The sequence below is a fragment of the Psammomys obesus genome, unplaced genomic scaffold (genome assembly GCF_907164565.1).
Source record: "Psammomys obesus unplaced genomic scaffold, mPsaObe1.curated_primary_1811, whole genome shotgun sequence".
Classification (NCBI taxonomy): Eukaryota; Metazoa; Chordata; class Mammalia; order Rodentia; family Muridae; genus Psammomys; species Psammomys obesus.
In genome coordinates, this window is record NW_026596134.1 from 16,301,367 (window position 1) to 16,325,661 (window position 24,295).

A 24,295-nucleotide genomic window follows, 5' to 3' on the forward strand; every position below is an offset into this window, starting at 1 on the left:
TTTTCATTCCCACCAGCAAAGGAGGAAGATTCCTCTTTCTCCATGTCCTCTCCAGCATGTGTTGTCACTTGAGTTTTTTATCTTAGCCATTCTGATGGGTGTTAGATGGAATGGAACTAGAAAAGATCATCCTAAGTGAGGTAATCTCTGTTAGTTCCATGTACACTCAGGGAACTCTCCTAAGTGAGGATCAAGATATAAGTTAGGAGCCTGCCACAGAGGGCCTCTGAAAGACTCTGCCCTGCAAACTATCAAAGCAGATGTTGAGACATATGGCCAAACGTTGTGCAGAGTGCATGGAATCTTATGAAAGAAGTGGGAAATAGTAAGGTTTGGATAGGACAGGAGCTCTACAAGGAGAGCAACAGAACCAAAAAATCTGAGCACAGGCATCTTCCTTGAGATTGATACTCCAACCAAGCAGCATGCATGGAGATAACCTAGAACCCCTGCACAGATGTAGCCCATGGCACTTCAGTGTCCAAGTAGGTTCCATAGTAATGGGAACAGGGACTTTCTCTGACATGAACTGATTGGCCAGCTCTTTCATCACCTCCCCCTGAGGGGGGAGCAGCCTTACCAGGCCACAGAGGAAGACAACACAGCCACTACTGATGAGACCTAAAGATTAGGATCAGAAGGAAGGAAAAGAAGACCTCCCCTATCTGTGGACTTGGGGAGGGGCATGCATGGAGAAGGAGGAAGAAGGGAGGGCTTGGGAGGGGAGGAGGGAGGAAACTAGAGGAGGCATACAAAGTTAATAAAGTATAATTAATAAAAAATAATTTAAATATATAGAAAAATATTTGGATAGAAAATTTAACCCGGAGTACCCAAATAAAAAGGTTCCAGAAGAGGAGGACTCTTGTTACCGAAATATGAGATATGAGGTAAAAAAAAAAAAGAGTGCAAAGTACTCTATGAGAAATTACCTAAAAGAAATAATACAAGAATGAATGATCAGACAACAGCAGTTTTTATGAGCAGATAGAGATCCAGTACAGAATGTTGAGCAGAGAACAGCTGCAGCTTATAAAGATAAAATGACATAAAGTAATGGTCTAGGTTTGTTTGTGTTTGTGTGTGTGTGTGTGTGTGTATGTGTGTATTACACTGTAAAGGCAATTGGATGTAGTCTATAATATAAGAATAGAGAACCATGTAACACAAATGTATTTTTATTTTTATTCTAAACTACTGGTGGGAAATAACAGCAATTATGTTTACAGAAACAAAAGCCTAAGTCAAAGAGATGGTTCCATGGCATGTGAGAATCTAGAATACACATTTTGCAGTGTTGTCTAACTATCTAAGCAGAGATGCCCAGGAAAAAAATATAAAGTGATGACAGACATGGCAGGGACTCAGCATAGTCCGTTGCAGTAAGAAAATCACTTGGGTTGACTTGAAAAGGAAGTTCAAATACTAAGACATGTCATTAGGTTGAGTTTGGGAAAATTAAAATATATTACCATAAAACAGTACTAACGGCAGCAGCAACTACAACAAGGTCACTAACAAAGCTGAATCTAAATGAACACCTTTATTTAATTCAGAAGTGCACACACGTGCATGCCTGGAAGATTAGTTCTGACTGCTTTGCCATCTGCTAAGGTATTCTTCTCAAATAGAAGGCTTATCTCACAACTCATTTTCACAGTCCTTCAGGGTTTACTCCTCTCTCAGAAGTCTTAATGAGCATCTCTAGATTAATATCTTTGAGAAGATCTACGACAAATTCAGCCATTTTAACTGTTAAATTTAATATTATAAAATTATTTTATCATGGCAGTTGAATAATTCTATTTTTAATCTAACTTTTCTGCATATTTTTAAATTGCATGCTCCAATATTGACATTGAGTAGTATTTGATTTACCTTGATTTTTTTTAACAGATAGCTGTCAAAATTGGCTTCTACTTTTGTGGACTTTCAGTAATGATGTGCAGAAAGGGCCTTAGAACATTACTCCACTTTATAAACAAACAGTACTAAATAAAATTTTATTAAACAATCCATTCTTGTGGTTTGTGTCAGTGGAAATATATATATATATATATATATATTCACTTATAAGTAGATATTAGCCATAAAGTATGGGATAACCATGCAGCAATCAATAGACCCAAGAAAGCCAAGTAACAAGGAAAGCCCAGCGTATGCTTGAATCTCACTGGGAAGGGAAAATAAAATAGATTATCAGTGAGGAGTGGGGGATAGAGGGAGAGAAATGTGTGCATGTGTGTGAGAGGGAATGGGATGGGAATAGGAGGGGTGAAGGGAGAAATAACTGAGAGAACTGGAATTGATGAGGGGAGGCATTACTTGGAGGAACTAGAGACTTAAGTCAATGGAAACTACCAGGAATCTATGAGGGTGACCCTACATAATGGTATCTACTCCTGAAGATACCTGATAAGCTAGGGTCAGGTGGAAGGGGAGGAGGACCTCCCTAGCAGTGGACTTGGAAAGTGGCAGGGAGGAGATGAGGGAGGGAGGGTGGGATTGGGAGGAAATGGGAGAGGGGGATACTGCTGGGATACAAAGTTAATAACCTGTGGTTAATATAAACAATAAAAATTAATAAAACAAAAACAAAACAAAACAAAAAACTCCTAGCAATAGGATATATAGAACCTGAAGCAGCCACCTCCTGTAACCAGGTAATACTTAGGTTATTTTTAAGAAGTTTATCACAGATTTGGTCATCAAATCTGTATCATACAATATTAATGAATGAGATTATTAATTCTAAAATTTTGTGGGTGGAGTTTTATTTTATTTTTTTCCCTGTAGTGTCCTGTATGTCATCTAGTTGGCAGAAATAATTCGACATTTTCTTTTATGCTGCTATATGTTATTAATATTACTGCTTAATTTTTCTGGCTGAGACTTACAGTAATGTACAAAAGAGGCTAACAGAGGTATATTTGTCTTTTTCTTAATTTTAGAAGAAATAATTTTATGTTTTCAAATTTGATAATAATATTAACTCCAGACTTGTCATAACAGTAGTTCATTCATTCTATTGGGTTGAAATTGCTCCTATACCTAACTTGTACCATTACTTTTTATGGCAAAATAAGCGATATGCTTTTCCGTAGTCTGTTAATGGCATAGATCAAATTTACTGATTTCTGTGGGTTGATCCATTCTTTCATTTCAGAAGTAACTGTAAAGAAGCATGGTGTAAGAGTACTTTAATAGGCTGTGGTTAAATTAGATTTGCTACCAAATAGTGAATAAGTTTTGTATCTGTGTTTATTACTGGCAGCATTCTTTCTTTCTTTATTTTTTTATGGCCTTTCATTAGTTAAAGTCAAATATGACCTCATAAATTAAACTAAAGAAAGGAAACAGATATTCATCTCAGAAAGTATAAAATGCTAGTGAATGAAATTATAGAAAACACAAACAGGTAAGTACCATATGTTCTCAGGAGGAAAAGAAACATTTAAATGCTTATATAACTGCATGTAACATACAAATCCAGTGTTTATGCTTATCAAACTCATTTGGTAGTTTTCACAGAAATAAAAAAATCTCCAAATTTATATGCAAGTTAATATTTTTGATAGTCAAAGTGATCTTGCACACAATAATCAAAGCTAGAACTATAACAAAAAATACATGCTCTTAAAATATGCCTCAGTGATCTAGTGACTAAAAGAGCATGGTCTAGACATAATACAAACCTGAAATGAAGTAAAAGACAAAAAGGCTAGAGTTCAGTTGATCTTGTCAAAGTTTCCAAGAATATAAAATGTGGAAAGGAATGTTTTTCTGTAAGTGGTATTGAGGTAAACATGATATAATCATAGAAAAAAATTAAGTTTCTTCTTTATGCCATGAAATATACAAAATACAAACTCAATAGGATTGAAGTAATTAGATATAGGGATTCATACTCTAATGACACTGGAAGAACATATTTGCCTCAGCAACAGTGTTTTGGATATAACAGCAAAACCCAAGCCATTACAGCACATAACAAAGGCAAATGGGTTTACAATAATAAAAACAAACAAACAAAAAAACATATAGCATGAGAGACAATAAAAAATATTAAGACAGTCTATTTTATTAGATATTAGCATAGTTATCCCAGCTTGTTTTCTGGGTCTGTTTGCTTGAAAAACATTTTCCAGCCCTTAACTCTGAGGTAGTTGTTGCAGAGGTGTGTTTTTTGGATGCAGCAGAATGTTGGATCCTGTTTCTACAACCATTTTGTTAGTCTTTGTCTTTTTATTGGAGCGTTGAGTCCATTGATGTTGACAGATGATAACGACTAATGAATGTTAGTTTCTTTTATTATGGGGTTGGTGGTGTTACTTCGATTCTTTGCTTGTTTTCTTCTTATTTATTTATTTATTATTTATTTTTTTATTAATTACACTTTATTCATTTTGTATCCCCCATAAGCCCCTCCCTCCTCCCCTCCCAATCTCACCCTCCCTCCCCTTTCTGCATGCATGCTACTCCCCAAGTCCACTGATAGGGGAGGTTCTCCTCTCCTTTCTGATCTTAGTCTATCAGTTCTCATCAAAAGTGGCTGCATTGTCCTCTACTGTGGCCTGGTAAGGCTGCTCCCCCCTCAGGGGGAGGTGATAAAAGAGCAGGCCAATCAGATTATGTCAGAGGCAGTCCCTCTTCTCACTACTATGTAACCCACTTGGACACTGAACTGCCATGGGCTACATCTGTGCAGGGGTTCTAGGTTATCCTTTTAATTTTTTGTTGTGAAGTTATCTATAACAGTGGCCTTGGGGAGGGGCATGGGAGGAATCGAGGGAGGGAGGATAGGATTGGAAGGGGATGAAGAAGGGGGATAGAACTGGGATACAAAGTGAATAAACTATAATTAATAAAAATAATTATTTTTTTTTAAATTTAAGACAATGTACAATAGAGAAAGGATTTGGGACCCAGTCATCTGATAATGAGTTTGCATAAAATATATGAAAAAAATCAAACAACTGAGAAACAAAACAAAACCGCAACAATAACAAAAAAAACCCAGAAAACAAAAAAGCAAATCAGAAAATTAGCAATGATAGCATACACACTTTTCCCCAAAAAATATAGAGATAGCTAATAATATAAAAATAATTATGTTCAAAATCCACCAACAATCAGAGAAATTCAAATTACAACTATCGAAAGACATAATTCTTTTCCTGTTAATATGACTATAATTAAAATGATCAAAGATAATAATTGATGTGTACGTGGATGATATGACACCTTTGCTTTTATGGCTAGGGATATAAAATGATATCATGATCATATGTATATTGTCTCCCTAAAACCTTAAATTAGAGGTTATTGGCATGACTATGTTGGTTGAGTGTTAACTAGCATATATAAAACACTTGGTTTGATTACCAGCACCACATAAATGAAGCATGAATCCACAAACCTGAAATCCCAGCCCTTGGGAGAGAGGCAAGGGGTCAGCACTTCAAGGTCACCTTCTGTCATGCAAGGAGTTTAATGACAGCCTATGCTAACTGAGACACTGTGTCAAGAAATAAAACAGAAACATGAAAATATAAACAACATATGATACCTTACTTCCACTAGTTGCTGCATATCTTAAGAAAAAGGCAATCAATCAATCAATCAATGCAATATCTACACTCTCACGTTCCTTGAAATGCAATTCACAGTACCCCAAGTGTCCGTGAATCAAAAGATATGGGAATTATTATGTTTGACTGTAGCAGTTATTTCCCAATGTATGGATAAAGTTATGCTGTATAACACACACACACACACACACACACACACACTCACACACACACACACACAAACACTGAGTCAAAATACATGCAACATGAGAGTAAGACACAAACTGACAGAGACAAAGACAGAGAAAGAGAGTCACAGAGAAAGGGAGATCTGGGAGAAAAAGAATGGTATGCCTTCTACTGAATGATGAAGTTAAAGAAAATAAAAAAAAAAAATCAACTGAAGAATGACTATCAAATTCCACCCTCAGATATTCAGTAGAATTTATTGCCAACGTGACGAATAAGATGCAAGAAATGAAAGCTGTGTGTAGAAAGTATTCTGTAGGATAAGGTTTCCATTAAATTAGTGACATATAATAAGCATGCAGTCAGCAAAGTCAACAAAGCTTATAGACACGAGTGCAACCCAAAGACACTTTATGACGAGACAAATTTGAGAGTGAATATAAAATATTGAGCATATGTTCTAGGTTATCTCTATGAATGGTCCTTGGTTGGAGTATCAGTCTCAGACTCATAAAAGACCCATGCACAGATGTAGTCCATGGCAGATCAGTCTCCAAATGGGCTCCCTACTAAGGGAAACAAGAACTGTCTCTGACACGAACTCAGTGGCTGGCTGGCTCTTTGATCACCTCCCTCTGTTGGTGGGGGGCAGCCTCACCAGGCCCCAGAGGAAGACAGTGTTGACAGACAGTCCTGATGAGACCTGGTAAGCTAAGGTCAGATGGAAGGGGAGGAAGATCTCCCCTATTATCAGACTGCGGAAGGGGCATGATAGTTGAAGAGGGAGGGACGGCAGGTTTGGGAGGGGAGGAGGGGGGCTACAGCTGAGATACAAAGTGAATGAATTGTAAAAAATAATTAAAAGTAAAAAAATGCTGAGCATAAACAAATTCAGGTATAAAAGTTGAAAATTTTACAGAAGAGACATTGTTAGAGAATGAATAACCCGAGAACAATGGAACAAATGCAGCAGACAGAACACAAGAAAAAACTGTCCAGCAGAATGTTTTATGATACCTTCATGACAATATTCCAATGATTACTGTGATTCCCTGTTGAACTACTGGTAATTATAAGGATTTATTTTATCAACCACTCCATAATCTGATCCTAGCAGGTTCTCACCCCTCTTAATTAAATTAATCCAGCACATGTTTTCAAAAAGGGTATTATATGCAACATGTAGAGAGTTGAAATGAAAAATCTGGACAAGAAGTGCTTATTGGACTTAAATTGTCTGGCAACAAAAATCATTAAATATACAAGATGCTAGAAAACTTCTTGATTTCTTATATTCATCATATCACTATTTTTTCCACTGATTTCCTTTTGAATCAATGAATGCAAGTTTGATTGCTTGTAGATATAATCATTAGATTTTCAAACATATTTGGAAATTTAAAAAAAAGTCTGTCTTTTTCCCTCTGTTGACTGTTATTTGACTACATGAAATTAACAAGCCTGAGATTACTTGGCATCATGTGTTTTGGATAGAGTTACTCATTACCGTAGAATGAGAAGACTGATTAAATTTTCTAAAATACTTGATAATTTTATTTATTTTTAGAGTCAAAATTAGGCAGTAGAATGCCAAAAAGCTGCAACTAGTTAATATCAAATTATTATTATAAACACTCTCAGAAGTTTTACTATAAAAACTGCATGAGACTGGCTCCCTCTCCATTACAAAATGACAACTTTGCATTTTGGGAAATGCTTTGCTCCTACATGGCAGATGTGAGCTCTTCACTACTAGCAGTGTGGTGATTGGTACAAAATAGTGTGTTATATAGACAATTATTTTGATTTGCTAACATATCTCAAGATTAGAGAAGCCTTTGATAACACAGGAGAAAAATAAAGTTTATAATTCTGTCTTTATACTCCACTTGCATTTGGCTTCACCTGGCAGTGGTACAGTGAGTCCTTGCTATAACTAACTCCTGTGCATGGACATCCTCCTCCTCTTGCTCTTTTCTCATCAAGTAAAAGTCAGCAGTTAATAGAGATCCATCAAAGACGTTACAAAAGAACCAAGTAAAGCTGAACAGGCTCTGGTGATGTTTCCTGAATCCTATCATCGCTCATTGTGCACAGAGTGTAAAGGATGAGGGGTCACTAAATATAAGAAGCACAAAGTGTTTTCGAGCTACTAGAATTTTGTCAGAACATCAAATAATTACTTGTGATGGTGTTTCCGTGATAAACCAAATCATTTCCCAGCACATAAAAGAACTATTACTAAAAGAGTCCAGGATTAAATGTTTCATAGGTCCTGTAGAAAATTGGACACATTTCAATGGAAAGAAAAGTTGCTGGTATGGTGGTGAAGATATACCATTGAAAATATTTGGGGTGCATTGTCAGTGAATTTTTATTTGTAAGATTGAATTCACAATTCTTTTTAAGACTTCTTGGGTTTTCTTTGTGCATTCTATTAGTATATCCTCAATACATTTCTTTAGTTTTATTTACCACTGTAATAGCTGTGTGAACTTAGGATACATAAACACTACCAGTACCCTGATGGAGTTCAGATTTCCCTACATTTGTTATGAAAATAACTGTAAAGACATGTTCATTTTCAAGTCTCAGAGTTTATTAAATATTAATGCTTAATCCATAATTATTGCAATCATTAATAGAATTTAAACAGTGTTTTTTTTTTCATAGTTGCCATTTAAGGAAATATAATCAAGAGCAAAACATGTTGTTTATCCTGGTAGGTGAGAGATTGCCAGTGCTGGACACTATAAGACTGAGTGAAAATAAAACCTTCTGGGTTCTATGAAGATGAAAGAATGAACTTCTGTGTGTGCAACACTCTCCAGTATTCAATCCCAGAGAGAAAGACATAGTCATGTGCTGATTCTCAACATTTCAGCAGGATCAAGGAGAAACAATTCTCCTTTCTCTTTAAAACATGACTAGACAAAATCCCTCTGTGTGTCTTTCTCTGGAAGTTTGTTTCTGCCCTTGAGGCATGTTGGCAGTCATTTTGTTGCAACTTTGATTATGTGTAGAATGTTCTTCTTTATGTACTCATTGGTGCTTTATCCGAACATGACGTGAGTGCACATGAGTAAGTGTATAATGTTAGTGATTTATTTTAGTAAAAATAAGTGCATGCCTTAAATCCACCTGAAGGAAAGTCACTCCAAATCAGGTAATACACTTAGAAACATTTATAAGCTGCATACAATTTTTGTTTTCTTCTGCACTTTCTCACAACCACAGAAATGTTCCACCTTCTTAATTTCTGAACAAATAAACAGAGGGTCATACTATTTCTTCTTTTCATTGTTTTAACAGTTAGTAGAGGCAGTGGCAAAGCAGAATTGACTTGATTTGCTTTATTCAAATATTTCCTATTAGTTAGTTAGACTGTATAACCCAAAACTCTATTTATCATGTAAACATTTAAAAAAACAGATATGAGTAAATAATATATGGCTTTTATTTACTCACCAGTATGCAGAGGTTGTCTGTATCTTCAGTCAACTCATAAGATAGACTTCCATATTTCCTTTATCACAATGGTGAACATTATACTGTACCAAAAGTCATCTTTTACTGGAATTAAAGTACTAAGTAATATTTTTTTTTAGCTCCAGAGTGCCTAATGTATTCTCTTGCCTATGTGGGTGCCTTCACATGTGCTGAGTGCACACACACACACACAATAAATTCTTACAATAATTTTATATTAAATTAAAAGCAGATGCTGAGATGCATAGCCAAAGTTTGGGCAGAGTGCAAGGAAACTTATGAAAGAAGGGGGAGATAGAAAGACAAGGAGGGGAAACAAGCTCCACAAGAAGACCAACAGAACCAAAATAGCTGGACATGGGGATATTTCTGAGACTGATAAGCCAGCCAAGGGCCATGCCTGGAAATAACCTAGAACCCCTGCACAGATGTAGCCCATGGAAGCTCAATCTCCAAGTGGGTTCCCTGGTAAGGGGTACAGGGACTCTCTCTGACATGAACTCAGTGGCTGGCTCACTGATCACCTCTCCCTGATAGAGAAACAGCTTTACCAGGCCACAGAGGAGGACAATGCAGCCAGTCCTGACGAGACCTGATAGGCTACTGTCAGAGGAAAGGAGAGGAGGACCTCCCCTATCAGTAGACTTGGGGAGGGGTATGGGAGAAGATAAGGGAGAAAGAGTGGGTTTAGGAGGAGAAGAGGGGGGCACTATATGTGGGATACAAAATGAGTAAATTGTAATTAATAAAAAATAATTTTAAAAGGCTTACTACATCATTGAAAAAGGGAAGACTCTGTTTAGTACTAGGGAGTAACAACTATTTTCCAGACTCACAAACGTTTTTTCTGGTTTCTGTACTTAAATGATGTTTTCTCAGTTCTCCCTTCATATTATCAGGCTGAATTATTTTCATATCTCTCATTTTATAAACCGTACATTTGTTGTACAATGTATTTCTTTCCCCAAAATAAATACAAACCTATTTTTAAAATCTGGTTACTATTTGAGCAAGCACTCTGAAGGCATAATATGTAAGTCCAGACTTTTAATTTATACGTTTCTTTCTGTAAAACATTCTTTTAGTTGTATATTAGATAAAGGCTGGTGTGAAACATGACACTTAGCCGCCAGACATAAGGAAAAGTATTTAAGACTGCCTGTTGCTGAAATGCTAGGCGAGCTCAAAATTTCAATAGACTTTCTTCTTGAGCACTTGACTAAGCAAGAAGGCAATGAAATTAGCAACACTGTTTCCTTTTGCTGCTTTTAAACGGGCATATTCCTATATCATCCACAACCCAGAATATGAAAAAACAATTGTTCCAAATATTTGATATTGGTGTAAATTTCAGTGTTGTTTCACATTTTTATTACATTTACAGTTTTTACAAAAGCCCAAATTAAGTAGCTCCCAGAGTGAAAAAGAGAAAACAATAAAAGGAAAAGGAAGTAGAAGGGCAGGAGAAAGGCAAGGTGGTAAGGAGGAAGAAGGAAAAAAGAGAGGGAGGAGTGGAGAAAAGAAGTTCAAAGTAAGACATTTGGATTGTATTAGCATTCTTTGATCCATACATCCATGACCTCCTTTCCTGTGTTGATCTTCATTCCCTGAATATTGTTGTTTATTTTCAGCAGTTAGCTAATCATTCAGAATTAGTCCACAGTGGTTCAACTGAAATGATTTCAGTAAGTGAGATTTAAAAAAAAATTGTTAAATTGATGGTGAAAATCACAAAACAGGCAAAAGACGAAGAACAATGTAAAGCCATGTTCATATGCACACATGTTCATGTATTTTCCAGTTCTTTTCAATCTTTCACATTGACTGTTTATATTTCATATAAGGAAAACTTTAAATATAACATGTTACACAGATTTAGAGCTTATATTACATGTTATAATATTTGTGCAGCACTCAGCAGGATAGTCATGCATGCTATTACATTTGGCAGAAGAATTGCATCCGTGCTAAATTTAGACTTCAATTAAAAAAATCTAGTATGCATTGGACCGTAGAGATGATGAACATTCTAAACAAATAGATCAAGTTCTTATATCTACTTTAAGATGAAAGAGAAAATTCAAAAGAGTATTGCACAGTACATTCTAAGAAGGGGCATGGGTGAAGAAGGGGGAGGGAAGGTAGGATCGGCAAGGGAGGAGGGAGGGGCTTATGGGGATACAAAATGAATAAAGTGTAATTAATAAAAATAAAAAATTAAAAAAGAAAAAAAGAAATGGTGTTATACTTCTAATTTCTGTATTATAAGGCTGATCCTGGATGATAATACGTTTAAATCCAGTTTGAATGTTGCTGAATAGCAAAGTTTTCTCTTTAGAAACAAATTAAATTATAAACATCAATGAATAAAATATCCTTCACAAACTTTTGAGCAAGACAATATTCTTCTGACACTCCCCCTTTTTTTTCAGAAAACACTACTTAAATATTTTATTTTCCTTTTAAAGGGGGGTTTGTAAAATTTTATTTTTGTGCTGTACCACCAGAAAACACTTTACTTTAAATTATGTCAGAAGATGGGCCTTCTTGATTTATAATAATCAATAAAGACTGCATACTAGTCGCAATTTTTTTTTTTACTTCAAAATTACTGCTTTGAAGACAACAGTTTTTCTGACTGGAGAGGAGATACAGGGCACATTCCCCTCCCTCTCTCTGCCCCTGTGATAATTTACCCTTGACCTTGACTGACTCATTTGGAGAATAAACATAACTAAACAGTGTTCTCATTTGATGAAAAGCAGAAGTCTGTGATAAAGTTTAAAAGGGATGAGAAAGGAGGAGAGTTGACATTTTTTACAGAATAATTATGATTAATAAAAACAGACCCTCTAACCTTGCCTGTGTGTACTCTCTGGACAGAGTCAAAGTTAGTCACTATGATCTTCATGGTAAATTTACTGTCTATTGACAGAATTGTAGCAGATCCTGTCAACGCTAATTCATCTCGATCTGAGGAGATTCTTCCCATTATGAAATGACACATTATGAAAGGAAAAATAAAAAATGAATTAAAGCTTAATTTTGATGTACAATTTCAAGCAGAAATTAGTAAAATCTGAAAGTGAATCGTGAATTAATATTCACATACTTGGAGCAGACAGGACAAAAAACATAAGATTGTGGTAGGAAATGTATTTTCATTTCTATTAGAAGAATTTTTTGGTAATCAGAAATAAAAGAAAACTGATTGAAGGGAACAGACTAGGAGAAACACAAAAACTAAGCAATAAGTGTGGTCTCAGCTAGAGACTTCTGTGTTAAATTTTGCTGTACAAGCTACACCAAATTCTTTTTCATCTAGACATTAGAAAAATTTTCCAGGAACTATTCCTTTAGTTTAGGGAGCGATTTAATGTTTATTGAAACAGTTTTGTCATTATAGTATGAAACAGAGTGGCTAAATAAAAAAGGAATTGCTGTGTTTCAGTGTTATTTGATCACACAAAACAGGATATGGTTTGACTTGCTCTATAAGTTAGCTAAAAGTTGCTGAATCTTGGGGAAAACACCCTATTTGACTGAAGGATATATACAAGAGAAGGACTGACTTAAAATTGGCCAATAATCCCATAGGTGATAGAGACAGAGGCATAAACTGTGGAGTAAATCTGAGAAAGACATGAACTTCATCAAATGGCTTCAGACAGGCTTCTGAAAGATAGTGAAGAAAGGATGGTGTCTTGTTATAGAGATAAAGGAAAGCATAGATATAAAAGATTACATTCTCTTGATGCAAATACCACCGAGCAGTATGAACTTCAGTTGGAGATATAAGATTAAATATGAAAGACACATAAAAAAGTTGTAGGAGACATTATATGTCTTTTTTGAGAATACTGTTCTTTACCTTATATGCAATGGTGAGCTCTGTGGAAGTTTAAGCAAAGAATTGACACAGGTTTTTAAGAGGACACTAGAATTTTTGTATCCATTCCTCAACTGAGAGGCATCTGGGTTGTTTCCAGCTTCTGGCTATTATGAAAAAAGCTGTTACAAACATGGTTGAGCAGATGTATTCTTGTATTCTTGAGCATCTTTTGGATATATGTCTAGGAGTGGTATAGCTGGGTCTTGAGGAAACACTATTCCTAATTGTCTGAGAAAGCACCAGATTGATATCCAAAGTGGTTGTACAAGTTTGCATTCCCACCAACAATGGAGGAGGGTTCCCCTTTCTCTACAACCTCTCCAGCATGTGCTGTCATTTACACAATGGAATACTACTCAGCAATTAAAAACAAGGATAGACTAGGATCACAAGGAAGGAGAGGAGGACCTCCCCTATCAGTGCACTTGGGAGGGGCATGAATGAAGATGAAGAAGGGGGAGGAAAGGTAGGATTAGGAAGGGAGGAGGGAGGGGTTTATTGGGGGATACAAAGTGAATAAAGCATGATTAATAAAAAATAATAAAAATAAAATAAAATAATGAAAATAATAAAAAAACAAGGAAATCATGAAATTTGCAGTCAAATGGTGGAACCTAGAAAAGATCATCCTGAGTGAGGAATCCCAGAAGCAGAAAGACACACATGGTATATACTCACTATATAGACCTATAAGATAAGATAAACATACTGAAATCTATACACCTAAAGAAGATAAACAAGAAAGAGGACCCAGGGTAAGATAATCAGTCCTCACTTAGAAAGACAAATAGGATGAACATTGGATGCAGGAGAAAACAAGTAGCAGGACAGCAGCCTACCACAGAGGGCCTCTGAAAGACTCTACCAAACAGTGTATCAAAGCAGATACTAACACTTATAACCAAACCTTCGGCAGACTGCAGGGAATCATATGAGAGAAGGGGGAGTTAATATGACCTGGATAGGACAGGAGCTTCACAAGTTCTTTTATAAGACTGTTTCTCCAACCAAGGACCATGTATGGATATAACCTAGAACCTCTACTCGGGTGTAACCCAGTAGCTCAGTATCCAAGTTGGTACCCTAGTAAGGGGAACAGGGACTATTTCTGACAGGAACTCAATTGCTGGCTCTTTGACCCCTCACCCTCCGCAAGGGAGGAACAGCCCTGCTAGGCCACAAAGAAGGACTTTGCAGCCACTCCTGAAGATACCTGATAAACAAGGGTCAGATGAAAGGGAGGAGGTCTCTCCTATCAGTGGACTTGGAAAGGAGCAGGGAGAAGATGAGGGAAGGAGGGTGAGATTGGTAGGGAATGAGGGAGCAGGATACAAAGTTAATAAACTGTAACTAATATTTAAAAAAATTTAAAAAGACACAAAGGGCCATCAAAAACTATTATTACCATCCATACTTAGTGGATTAATGATTTTCTTTTCAAGAAATATATTTCATGGACTTTTACATAGCTTAACTTGATATTTGTATAAGATACTAGAATGTTAACTTTAAAATATTTTGTACAACATTTTCAAAAAACATTACATAATAATTCACCATATGAATGATATGTGACTTGATTAATAATGAAAATATGACCATTGTGTTTGATCAAAACATGATAATCATTTTTACAATTCCATCTCAATTATGACCTGAAAGGTTATAATATCAGATAAGATGGATCATATTAGCCTCAAATAAATGGACTATATTAATAAAAAAAAAAAAAGAGCAGACACCAGGAACTTCTGAATCATTCATTTCTCAGTTTTCATTAGTAAGTTTATTTATCTCCACAATGATTTTCTTATAACTTACTGTCCATAAAAGTTCATTAAATTTGCTTATTCCAATTTTATTTCAGGGACAATTCATGATGATTTAGGACTAGGTTTGATGTTGTCTTGAGATAGATGGTGGCATAAATTTTCAAGGCGGCTTCCCACCACTGAATGGAGATTTGTTTCATTGATCACTGGACTTTCCCCCTCTGGAATTTTCTGGGATAACCACAGATGTTTGAAAGGTATTTTCTGGATGTCAGGGTAAAGTTTATGAGCACAATGTGCTAGCATTTGCTTTTTCTAAATGCAACAAACTGGTCCAGATATGTCACACCTAAGACTATTTAGTCCCAGGCTTTGGTAAATAATCAAATTCACTTTGTTTCAAATCTCATGAAACATCTGTTCAAATCAGCTCTAATGTAAACAGCTCTTGCAGTTTCTTTGAAAAACAAAATACCAACAACTACAGTCTCACCACTTTTATTGTTATTGTGGTTGCCTTAACTAATTTTTTCTTTCTTCACTATTTTGTCTAAGGCTGACAGAGAAAGCTAGCATCTTTCATACCTTCTGCTGCACATCTGTACTTTGGAATAGCAGAATGAAAGAGGAATTGAGAGAAAATCATAGTTACAATGGTGTCTAAAGTTTACATGGAAGTTAAATGAAACAAGGCAGTATCAAGTGGAGGAAAATGAAGTAAGTAATTTCAGTGTACTCATTATCGTTCAAAATATAAGTACTCATTATCGTTCAAAATATAAGCCCGAGAAGAGACAGATGCAACAACGGAGGACCATACATAGAGAGGACATAGACCCCTTGCTCAGATGTGGCCAATTGACATTGCAGTCTCCATGTAGATCTCTGAGTGAGTGGAGCAGAGGCTGCTGCTGTCATGAACCCAATTGACTGCTCATTGATCACTTGCCCCTGGTGATGGGACCTTGCCAGGTCAAGGAGGAAGAGGATCCAGGTAGTCCTGATGAGAGTTAACAAACTATGGGCAGATGGCATTAGTGGAGGACTCTGCTTTCAGTGGACTAGGGGAAGGTGTTGAGGGGAAGAGGGAGGGAGGGTTTGACTGGGTGAGTTTAGGAATGGGGCTTCAATCGAGATATATAATGAATAAATTGTGAAGAAAAAATAATAAGCCAACAGGGCCTGCAAGATGGTTCAGCAAGTAAACCAAACCCAATGCCTAGAGTTAATCCATAGAACATATGAAATAAGGTGACAACTGACTTTACTAACTTGTTATCTGACTTCCAAAGGCCTATTGTGCATGAACATTTCCTTCCTTTCCAACAACAAAATAAATACATGTGCATTTCTGTATATATGTACACATACATTGAGTATGTATTAAATTAAATATTAAAATGTGTATATACATTGTATATTACAGTGCACTTTATTAAAGAAATTTAGGAACCGGTGATATGACTTAGCACTTAAAAGTGCTTTTTGTTGTTGTTGTTTTTGTTTTGTTTTTCGAGACAGGGTTTCTCTCTGTATCCTGGGCTGTCCTAGACTATCTTTATAGATCAGGCTGGCCTGTAAGTCACACAGCTCGATCTCGCTTGCATCTGCATCCACAAGTGCTGTAATTATAGCCATGGGTCACCACGCACTGTTTAAAAGTGCTTTCAAAGCAAACCTGAGAACATGGGTTTAATTCTGAGACCCTGTCTATAGAAACCACGTGTGGCGGAGCACGTCTGCAGTCCCTGCATTTTGACAGTAAAAAAGTGATGTTGGAGACAGGAAAATGAATCTCCATGAGCTACTGGGTTCGTTATCTACCTGAGAATACACAGCACGGCGGAAACAAGGTAAACCCTGCCAACCACGGAGGAGAGACCTGGGTTTCCAGAGTTATCCTCTAACTCCATATGGTGTTTCACTAGTTCCTTTTCACATGTACACACACACACACACACACACACACACACACACACACTCACACACAAACCTCACAAGCACATACACATACAAAAATGAATAAAATCCAAGGATAGTTTTTCAGTCTGAATTAGTGGTCTTACGAAAAGAAAGTCTATGCGCACCAGCATGCGGCAGGCATGCGCAGTAGAAAGTTATTAACACGCTCTTTTATTTATGCGAAGCCTTTTCTCCAAAATGATGACTTCAGGCCTTTCTCTTGTGTTTTAGGATAGGCAAATTTTATTAGCTGTGCTTTCAGGGCCTGGAGGTCCAGTAAAATTTTGACATGCAGTAACTACCGACATCTGCCCCTCAACCATTTTATTTATTTCTGAAGTAAATAATGAGTTCTTCCCCTTGAGAAAGGCAATACAATACTCAAAATTATTTATGTTGAGGAGTCGTTTGTTTCCTAGTCAGAAGCCAATGTTCGCTAATGGCTATTATTAAGTCTGTTCTGTACCTTTGTCTTGAGTATTAAGGTTTTGAGGAGAAAATTAAGATGTAACCAATATTTTGAGAGGTCATGAAACAGCTAAGTAATTGCAAAGTATGAACAAAATCATTGGCTTTAGTTTTCTAAACAATCATATAGAACACCTTTATGCTATTTAGGATCCCCAAAGGAGAAAAGAAGAGTGGTAGTCTCATCTTTTGGTTCAACATACAAAGTTCTCATGAAGGTAAATTAACTTGAACTCTTTCAGATTGAATAATGAAAAAAAAAAAATCCTTGAACTTTTTGTTTTCCCTTTCACTTATCCACTCCCTATGCATCATCCACAGCCCCACGGCTGTGAGTCTCGGCATCTGCTTTGAGGGTGGGTCTTTGGTCATGCCAGACATTGATTAGACATTCCCTAATCTCTGCTTTATCGTCTCTGTCTTTATCCCTGCACATCGTATAGGCAGGAAAATATTAGGGTTGAAGTTCTGTGGGGGTGTTGGTGTTTCCCTCCCTCTATTAGAGACCTGGAGATGACACAAGCTCCACAAGAAGACGAACAGAGCCAACTAACTGGGCCCCAGAGGAGCTTACTGAGGCTGAAGCATCAACCAAGGACCATGCATGGACTAGACCTAGATGCCCCTCTGAAATGTAGCCGATAGGCAGATCAGGCTTCAGGGGGCTACACAAGTAAGGAAAGAGAGGAATGCATCTCACACAGACTTTCCTCCCAGCGTTTTGATCAGGTCCCACTGTGGGCTGCTTTGCAGGCCACAGGGTAAGAGGACATGCTCAGTCATGATGTGACTTGACAAACTGCGGTGGACAGGAAGAAGGGATTCCCCCTTTTTTTGAGGAATAGGGGAGAGAAAAGGGGCAGGGTGGGACTGGTAGGGGAAGAGGAACGGGGCTACATCCAGGATCTAAAGTGAAGATGAATAAACAAACAAACCGACAAACAAATGACAAATATTTATTCTGAAAAAAAAAAAAAAAAAAACAGAAAAGAAAGAAAAGTTCTATCAGTGAACTTGGAGAGGGGCGTGGGAGGAGAAGAGGGAGGGGAGGTGGGATTGAGTGGGAATATGGGAGGAGGCTACAGCTGGGATACAAAGTAAATAAACTATAATTAATATAAAAATAAAACAATCAACCAGGAAAAAAATAAAAAAAAGAAAAGCCCTGGAAACTCACGGCCTGTCAGGCTACCATACACAGTTGTGAACAATAGATCTGTCTCTTTATAAAATTAAAACAATAATAATGTTAAAAACTTCAAAATAATCATTTTTAAATAGTGATACCATTTAAGTATCACTTAAATATCACTATATTAAATACTGGTAATTATTTAAATTTGTCTTAGTTGAAAGTCTTGATGAAGATAGAAATAAATAGCCTAAATTACTTTTTATCAAGTTAAAATAAATATTATTTTTATGTTCTTGATTAGCAGTGTTGCCGTTGTATTATTTTATTACTACATGTTTCTCTTTTCATCTGAAAATAAGATATTTTAAATTATTTTAGTTTTCAATACAATCTGTTTATGTGAAGGCAGTATGTGAGCTACATACACATGGATGTTGAACATTAAAATGTAATTAAAAATGTAAGCTGTAATTACATTAAAATGTAAAAGGTAAATAACTAAATCTTCATTTTCATTTAATTTTAACTGAACTCAATTTAAAGTCTGATACATAGCTAGTGTCTACTTCTTTGGAACATGAAGCTCTAGAGTATGAATTTCAATTTTTACACAGCCAGCATCACTAAAGTAATAGCTTAAGCTTTAGCATCAACACAGAGGGTAAAAGAGAGTTAATCTCTGTCAGAGTTGGCCTTCTCTATACTGTAGATTAATTGATGCATTTAGAAATAAGTAATGACAAGTTTCCCTTTTATGTGTAGATTTAGAGTGAAGAATTTAACTCCCTAGGGAGGGTGTTGAGTTTTCTTACTGAGACAAATTAATAACATGTTTTGAAGATGATTTAAGGGAGTAGGATTGACAGGCACGGTTGAGGGGAAAAAATTGATATAACTCTGCCCGTTATTTTGGAATGCAGGATGGTGAGATTTATGGAGAGACTCTGCCATTTGCCCTTAGAGATGATCCTATCCCCCAGGAGTTAGAAAAGCTAACTTTTCTCACTCACCTTATACTCTCTCGAGGGGGCATAATTAACACCTCCTGGGATGAAGGAGCACTTTTAAGAGCACTCTTGGAGGAATTTAAATACCATGTTTTAATTTTCTTTTTGTCTTTGGACTCTTTGTTCTTAGAAAACCACCGGAGACATGTATTGGGGAGAGAAATCAAACAGCATCGTTCCCTAAGCTCTAGTAAGGTTGTTTTCTCATCGCCACTGCTTTCTTCCACGCCTGCATCTCCCTACTCCCCAGATGGTGGTGATAGAACTAGCTTCATAGTCACTTTAAGAACATTGCACCCCTCCAGCAGTTGATGATCTTTTTTTAATTTACCAAGTTCTTAAGTTACCTTATGGTGTTACAAGTCAGTCACTCTTCACTGAGAGATACTGAGGAGCTCAATGACCAGAATTCTGTGTTTTGTTTTCTTTTTTCACATTACCCAAGGCTTCCAGAAGAGCACACTGGATGGATAAATGTTGACTCAATAATGTTATTCGCTTCTTAAATTACAGCGCTTTGCTCTCTGTGCCCCAACATTTTAACTCAAGTACAGGAAACAACACGAGTGAAACAATTTCTACAATGGGCCATGGTTTCAAAATCAATAGTACTTCAATTGCTAGGCAGATTCTTTAAACATTAATGAAGAATGGATTAGTTGCTACAATGGAAGATATTTAAGCCTCTACCAACATTCACTCCAGGGCCTCTGCAATATTTCTTAGAAACTTTTAAGCTTCTATAATACTGTCTGGTTCTTCATTTTTCTACATTTTAATATGAGGGACATTTAAATAATTTCAAGAGAAAGGCCTATTTTTTCATTACCGTATACTTTTACTCAATACAGTAAAAATTTACAGACATTTCCTTGGACACTTCCTTTCAACAGAGATTATTTACAAGGAAATTAACTTGCACTTTGAGTGAAAGGAAGGTCAGTGACACTCTGCCTCCCTGATTTCATCTGCCATTGTCCTAAAAGTACTTAAACTAGCCCTGCAAATACAATGAAATTGAACATACTGTAAACAGTGAAATAATTCTATAAAGAACCATTTGTGCCCACACAACCTTAAAACGAGTTTAGCAGCATAAAGAAAATTAGCCTAAAACTCTGGTATGTGTATAATGTTCAATTTAAAATTTTAATTTGTATTTGCCAAAATAAAGACAACTATGCTTAAAGAAAAATATATATGCAGGCCTCTGTCTCTGTCTCTCATACACACATACACACACACAAGAAGTCTCTGGATCTAATTTGAAAATAGAGATTCAAGTAACAGATGTATTTAAAGTAGGATCCCAGTGGAGAAGCCAAACTAAAATTTTTTTGATCTGCTCGTTATGCAGTGCTTCTCTTACAGCATAGTAGATACTTTAAGTAGGAGCACAGACATTTAAATTTGAATTCTCTTTTGACAATGGAAGTTTTAGGCCCATTGCCATTGCTTTACCTATCCTTATACTAACTGTATTTTAAAAAACGTGTTTATAGTGAACATGTAGAGTCATTTCTTCTTGGATTAATTACTAAATGATACATTGTCACACATAACATTTACTTTACATTTGTTACTATAAGTAACCTAAAAATAATTTAAATGTTTCAGGAGAATAGTATTGGCTAAATGAAAATGCTATACGGTCTTCTATAAGCAATTAAAAAAATCTTAGCTGTTGTTATCAACAGAGACTACTGGAGTCATCCCTGTGTGGGTGATGGCTGATGGCATCACAATTCTATTCAGTTGTAGGAACCATGTCCAATAATGATCAAACACTGCTTTGACTGGATCATTCCCCCCCAAAAAGACATCGTGAGCGAGTTAGGACAACAAGACATTAATTGGGATAAAGGTGTTTGTAGGAGCATGGGTTGTATTATTAAAAAGCCTATGGCATAGAAAGGGGCATTTGCAGAAGGAGCTTCAACACTGTGCACTTCACCATGCCCTGCCAACCCAGTAAAGACTGGTCAATGTCTCACCTCTGTCATAATAAGGTTATTGCATAGTACAAGGTTGGCCAACCTCAGTAACCAACAAAATAAGTATAAGCACTTTCTTTTTATTACAAGAGATCAGAAGTAAACACCAATTACAGTGAAATGCTTGAAGACACTAAAAAGCCATATTGACATAAATAAACACATTTTCACTTCATTTACAACACACATGAAAAACCACATAATTTTAAACCAGTTGGAAGTACTTGTAAAATCTCAGTTAACAAATGAATTCATCTCTCTATTTTCAGTAGAAATTAGGAAGTGAAAAAAAACCTCTTTACTCAATTTTTTCCACTAAATATTTTATCAACTTTATTGTCAAAAAACTTAACAGACTTTTAAAATAAGGATTAAGCCTATTAATGATTTTACTTAAAGATGCTATGTTTAAACTTTGTCACCAGAAAGAAGCACAAAATTCTAATGTTTTCCTCATAGTGCTGATAATATAATAATTTTGATGTTAATTTGAAACATATTTCATTAAAGCTGTCTAGCTATAGATTTATTCCTATTATAAAATATGTCATATATATATATCACATGTATATATACACATACATACATATGTCATAGATAAAACAAAATTTCCTTTTTTTAATCAACTGTCCAACTCACATATATTTTTGAGTAAATGTCTAATTTATTTTCATTCCAAGTAAGACTCTGAATGCCTGTCCCTGTGATATTCACTGTAGATTTTACTGGTAAAATAATGAGTTCACAGTTTCTTGACATATGTTTATTCTATATGTATGTATGTGTGAATGTATGTGTGTTTGTATGTATGTGTGTTTGTGTGTGTATATAAACTCATTGCCACTTTAAATACTCTAAGAAATTGTATACTTTAAGTAAAATCATCAGATTTTTCTTGAGTAATACTCAAGTATTACTGTAATACACAGGTAATAAAATATAAACTGCTAACACATTTTACCATGTAATTTTAGAAGACGGCACAATACACCTGGTGCCATAATATATGAGTGTTTGCTAAAGCTCACTACTCTAAAACTTTGTTTTAGCCTTTATAAAAAAAATTAACAAAATATGCACATATATTAATGAGGTGACTTTAATAGCAATCTGGGTTTTTTTGTTTGTTTGTTTGTTTGATTTTTTGATGTTTTTTGTTTAAGTGTGTGTGTGTGTGTGTGTGTGTGTGTGTGTGTGTGTGTGTGTGTGTTTCACAGCAAAGCACCACAGTCATACCCAGGAGATCTAAAATGGTACAAAAAGATTATTATAATGAGCTCTAAAAGAGCAATACTGATGTCTATTCTATAGGTGCATTCTTAGATCAACTAACTTAAAGAGTGCTGCACATGGGTAAGGTCTACATTTGGAAATGGATCAAAGTATTTTCTATTAATTACAGACAACACAGCTCTCATGTGTCATTAAAGAACAATAAGTAATGTGAAACGGAAAAGTCTTCTTGAGAAGACAAAATTCCATTTAGAAAGACATCTAGTATAATAGAAAAGAAACAACAACTTCTTTTGTCATTTACGGACAGATTTTAGTTTAAAGATTTTTAAGTGACTCAATTAGACAGAACACATCTGTGAACACATCTGTCTCACACTCCATTTATATGTAAATATTGCTACTATCCTCATTTTTATTTTGTGTAGTTTTTCTTTGCATGGTCCAACATAAGTTCTGAAATGATAATACATATTTTATTAGTTTTAATTTAGAATTATTTTCAGTGAAGTCAAACAAGAGGAGATAAAACTGTTAGCAACTGTTAAACTACAATATTGTATACTTCACATGCAGAGTTAGTTTTCTTCATACTAGCAATGTCATACATTTCCAAGCTATTTTGTGTGGTGAAAATCATTAACGTTTTTCAGGTTGCTAAAATGACCAATGACAAAATATAATTTATATTCACAAAAAATATGAATTATGAAGGCTATCAAACTATTAGTGTCATAATTTATTCTAGTAGGGTTTAATAGTCTCAGGAGACATTTTATCATTAAGAAAATCTAACTGTCAGAGAATATTACATTTCAGTTTAAATTAAAGTATCTTAAAAAATTAAGTCTGCTTATGCAAATGACAGTTTTCTTTCTCATTAGTCTAGTTATACTGGACAACACTTACACTGAATTCAATAATAGAATTACATCAACGTCAATAGTTTCACCGTTTTTAACCATACAGTCCTGCTGTTTCTACAATAGAGAGTATATAAACATCAGTTGTCTCTAAGCTTATATATACTTTATTTTGTCTTTGCTGTTGCTTTTTTTTCTTTCTTGACCATCCTATTATTTCTCCAGTAAAATTCTATCACATATCTCATGTTCTACAGTGAACTAACCGAAGTGTCTACAGTAGATCATAAGGATATTCATTATTATCATAATCCCTTCTATCAGTGAATAAAAAACAACTAGAACCTATTTATAGTCTTTTGCTATTTCATCTTCTTCTTAATATACTTGTCATTAAGTGAGGTATATAACGCAACTTATTGTTTTATCAGTCACTACATTTGTGCTGGGTAATTTCAGTTCAGTTTGACACAAGCTAGTGTTATCTGAAAGGAGAGAACTCCGTTTGAGAAATTGCTTCCATAAGATCTTCCTGTAGAGCGCTTTCTTGATTGCTTGTTGATTAGAAGGACCCAGTGCACTGAGAATGTGGGCATACCTGTGTTGGTGGTCCTGGTCTCTGTAAGAAAATAGTCCGAGCAAGCTGTGAGGAACATCCCTCCGTGGCCTCCGTATCAGGTTCTGCCTCCGTGAGCTTCTTTGAGTTCCTGCCCTTAACTTC